This window comes from Prunus avium, unplaced genomic scaffold (assembly GCF_965620075.1).
Source record: "Prunus avium unplaced genomic scaffold, drPruAviu1.hap1.1 HAP1_SCAFFOLD_17, whole genome shotgun sequence".
NCBI classification, from domain to species: Eukaryota; Viridiplantae; Streptophyta; class Magnoliopsida; order Rosales; family Rosaceae; genus Prunus; species Prunus avium.
Genome location: NW_028276877.1, coordinates 660,001 through 665,000, shown reverse-complemented (window position 1 = coordinate 665,000; position 5,000 = coordinate 660,001).

Here is a 5,000-nt window from a genome sequence, read left to right as displayed (position 1 = left end):
GCGCACAGCATGTCGGCAGCGTGCGCGCTGCTGAGACTGTCGACAGAAATTTTCGAAACTTGTCCTGCCATGCGCGCGCGCAGCGTGCGCACAGCATGGCGGCAGCGTGCGCGCACCATGCCGGCAGCGTGCGCGCAGCTTGCGCGCAGCGTGCTGATTCTGTCGACAGTGAGGCTAGCGAAACTTGTCCTGCCATGGCGTGCGCGCAGCCTGTGCGCGCAGCTTGCGCATCTGTCGACAGTGAGGCTAGCGAACTTGTCCTGCCATGGCATGCGCTGTGCGCAGCCTGTGCGCAGCGTGCGCGCAGCTTGCGCATCTGTCGACAGTGAGGCTAGCGAAACTTGTCCTGCCATGTGTCACGGGACGAGCGTGCGACGCGGCGCGGCGGAAGCAAATCACAGATTTCGCTCGCACAAACGCTCCCGTGCGGCCCAGGATCCCTTCGAATCCCAGTCAGCCTTCTCCCCACTTCATGACTCTCACAACTCCGCGAGAGGTTCACCATCATGTGTCGTCTCCCATAGGCGCCAAGCCCTATGGCTAGACAACGAGTCACACTTCCTTGTGACAACACAATCACCCCGCATCCGGCAACGAACCCTCGACGCCCATACATCAAGCGTTGCATAAGACACGTCAACTGCATCGACCACGTCGCATGCCAAACTCGTGGCTCGCTCATGTCCAAGTCGAGACATAGCGATCCAACACACCATCGGTTTACCCACACTTCTGTCGGTCATCCGTTAGCAACCACGATAGCCCACATCCTCAAGCTATCCACGCAAGCTGTCACACTCGCATGTCGCCCAAGCCTTGGCGACATATGTATTCCGAATGTCCCACATAACCATCTATGCTTTGCATGGGGTCGCAACCCACGCGTACCGGCATCCGAATATCTTCCTTCCATCTTGGACAAGGCCGAACCCAAGCCAAGTCCATCGAGTCTCGTCAAATGCCTCGCTAGCCGACGGCATAGCGAATGCCATACGTTGACCTCACTCTTTCCAACGATGCGCAATACGAACGGCCCCGCGTGTTCGTACTGTCCTCGGGAAGTCCTTTCCCTCGGAGACATAGATTATCCTTCAACAATCTCATGCCCGCCCTTATGACAACCTCCAATGTCATAAGGATGCTCGCTTAGTGCCACAAGGGTGTAAGCACCAGGGGTGGTGGAGAGCATGACACCATGTCACCCCCTATATAGCATTTTATGCATTTAGCCTTCTGCCAGGAGGGAACATCACCTATGCACGAGGAGTCATAATTGGGCATAACTTCTTCGTACGAACTCCGAATGGCGAACCGTCAGTTGCATAGCGTGTATCTCGTCATTACGAACATCTTTCGTGTTCTGAGTTTCTTCAGGTTCCTCCCGTAACCTTCCGAAATACCCAAAATACCCCTCACACGCACAACCCGGCCAACACCAACCATTCTAGCTCTTAAGTCCTTGCCCCTTCCACACTTGGACTACCTCATAAGCGCATGGATGTCCCAACGGAGTCACGAAAGCACACGCTCAAGTGCGATCCGTGACATTCTCCCCCACTGATAGTGTCGACGCCCTCGTCGACGTGCCCACTGCACTGCCGCATAACAACACCATATAGGAATATCCTCTTCTCTTCGCTCCATGGACCACAATGCACCACTGTGTTCACCCTTTTGAACTTCTCTTTCAAAGTCCTACGTCTTTCCCTCTTTGGGCCGAGACCTCCGTCTCTTGTCGCACTCGACCACTGAACAACCACATAGCCCGCTGGTCAAGTACCTCCACATTTTCCACATTCAAAGAGATGCACCCCACCTGGGTGTGACTCGTAAGCCAACCGTGTGTCCTCCACGGCACCTCCATTTGTTTGTGCTCCTGCACTGCCACTTCCTGGCATTCGAGGTTCTCCCCCTACTTGTCTCGTTGGCACACCCTCACCTCGAGGTGCCACCACAGCAAAGCCCCGCAACACTTAGGCCCTCTGCCATCGAGTGCGGACATACCCCATGTCCTCGGAACCCATGCCTTTAGTGAGACTTCCGGATCCACCTCTCTGGAACACTCTCTTCCAAATCTCAGTTAGCAACCATATGTCGAACCTTGTGCCCCACCCATCTGTTCTCAACAATTGTAGGAACAACCACTTAAGTGACTCCTTCATTAAAGCCTAGTCCGTCAGCGACTTACTCCCTCAATAGAGCCTAGTCCGTCAGCGACTTACTCCTTTCGAAGACTGCACCATTTCGGTCTTGAGCTCCTACCAGTTTTCCCCCGAACAAGGTCCCGCACCTCCTTGTCCAACAATCGTCACCAACTCCCTTGCGCATATGCGCTGCCATACCTCAATGGCGTTCGTGGGTCTCCCCCACTTATCTCGTCGACGCACCCTCACGTCAACGTGCCTCCGAAGTTCAGCTCCATAACACTTAGGCATTCACAATTCACCATGGTAAGACATCCTCCCTACTACGAGTAGAACCACCTACCTACCAACGCCCAAACTCGGACTCGGCAGCACCACTTCCGCAGCATCCACAAGGGAACAAGTAAGGCATCCTCCCCAAAGCTACTCCAACTCTTTGCATGCCCTTAAGTGCGGACATCCTACGTCCTTAGCCACCATCCTCACAAGAAAAACTCTGGGATCCACCTTTGGAACACACCAGCATTCCGAATATTAGTTAGCAACCTTGTGTCGAACATTATGCGTAACCCACACGTCCTCCACAATTGTAAGAGCAACCACTTAAGTGACTCCTTCATTAAAGCCTAGCCCGTCAGCGACTCACTCCCTCAATGGAGCCCAGTCCGTCAGCGACTTACTCCCTTCGAAGACTGCACCATTTCGGTCTTCAGCTCCCACAACTCTTCCCTGAACAAAGGTCTTGCACCATCCGTCCAACCCATGTCACCAACTCGGTTTACCACAACCTTCAATGGTATGCTATAGTTCGAGTATAAGCCAATCTTTGACACTCTCACCAAACTCGCGCTCCCATCCTCCCCACATCCTGAACTGAACAAGCAACATCACTTCGTCACAAGCCAGAACCCCTGCCTACCCGACTTCCGGGCGCTTGGTGCACGGATTAGAAAACTAGGCAACCGAGCAGCAAAACCAACCATCATCCCCCATCTTAGAGTCATCCTGCTTGATGTCTTCTCACAACTTCGAGACAAACTTTTGGATACCTTCACCCTTCCATAGGATCCAGCACCAAGACGGGTTTCCAACAACCGTCACACAACCTGATTCCAACTTCGCAAGTCCACTACCCATCACAGGCAATGACATGCTACCTTGCTATCAAAGTTCCTCCATCACCAATCTCTTCTAGGTACGAGTCCCTCACACAGAAACCACCTTCGGAATCGATCGGCTCTGATACCACTTGTCACGGGATCAGAGCTTCACTGTTTGTATCCAAGGTGCGAATCGTTTGAGCAGAAGCCACCATCTAAATCGATCGGCTCTGATACCACTTGTCACGGGACGAGCGTGCGACGCGGCGCGGCGGAAGCAAATCACAGATTTCGCTCGCACAAACGCTCCCGTGCGGCCCAGGATCCCTTCGAATCCCAGTCAGCCTTCTCCCCACTTCATGACTCTCACAACTCCGCGAGAGGTTCACCATCATGTGTCGTCTCCCATAGGCGCCAAGCCCTATGGCTAGACAACGAGTCACACTTCCTTGTGACAACACAATCACCCCGCATCCGGCAACGAACCCTCGACGCCCATACATCAAGCGTTGCATAAGACACGTCAACTGCATCGACCACGTCGCATGCCAAACTCGTGGCTCGCTCATGTCCAAGTCGAGACATAGCGATCCAACACACCATCGGTTTACCCACACTTCTGTCGGTCATCCGTTAGCAACCACGATAGCCCACATCCTCAAGCTATCCACGCAAGCTGTCACACTCGCATGTCGCCCAAGCCTTGGCGACATATGTATTCCGAATGTCCCACATAACCATCTATGCTTTGCATGGGGTCGCAACCCACGCGTACCGGCATCCGAATATCTTCCTTCCATCTTGGACAAGGCCGAACCCAAGCCAAGTCCATCGAGTCTCGTCAAATGCCTCGCTAGCCGACGGCATAGCGAATGCCATACGTTGACCTCACTCTTTCCAACGATGCGCAATACGAACGGCCCCGCGTGTTCGTACTGTCCTCGGGAAGTCCTTTCCCTCGGAGACATAGATTATCCTTCAACAATCTCATGCCCGCCCTTATGACAACCTCCAATGTCATAAGGATGCTCGCTTAGTGCCACAAGGGTGTAAGCACCAGGGGTGGTGGAGAGCATGACACCATGTCACCCCCTATATAGCATTTTATGCATTTAGCCTTCTGCCAGGAGGGAACATCACCTATGCACGAGGAGTCATAATTGGGCATAACTTCTTCGTACGAACTCCGAATGGCGAACCGTCAGTTGCATAGCGTGTATCTCGTCATTACGAACATCTTTCGTGTTCTGAGTTTCTTCAGGTTCCTCCCGTAACCTTCCGAAATACCCAAAATACCCCTCACACGCACAACCCGGCCAACACCAACCATTCTAGCTCTTAAGTCCTTGCCCCTTCCACACTTGGACTACCTCATAAGCGCATGGATGTCCCAACGGAGTCACGAAAGCACACGCTCAAGTGCGATCCGTGACACATGGCATGCGCGCAGCCTGCGCACAACATGCGCACAGGCTGTGCGCAGCGTGCGCGGAGCTTGCGCGCAGCTTGCGCGCAGCTTGCGCATCTGTCGACAGTGAGGCTAGCGAAACTTGTCCTGCCATGGCATGCGCGCAGCGTGCGCGCAGTCTGTGCGCAGCGTGCGCGCAGCCTGTGCGCAGCGTGCGCGCAGCCTGTGCGCAGCGTGCGCGCAGCCTGTGCGCAGCGTGCGCGCAGCTTGCGCATCTGTCGACAGTGAGGCTAGCGAAACTTGTCCTGCCATGGCATGCGCGCAGTCTGCGCGCAGCATGCGCGCAGC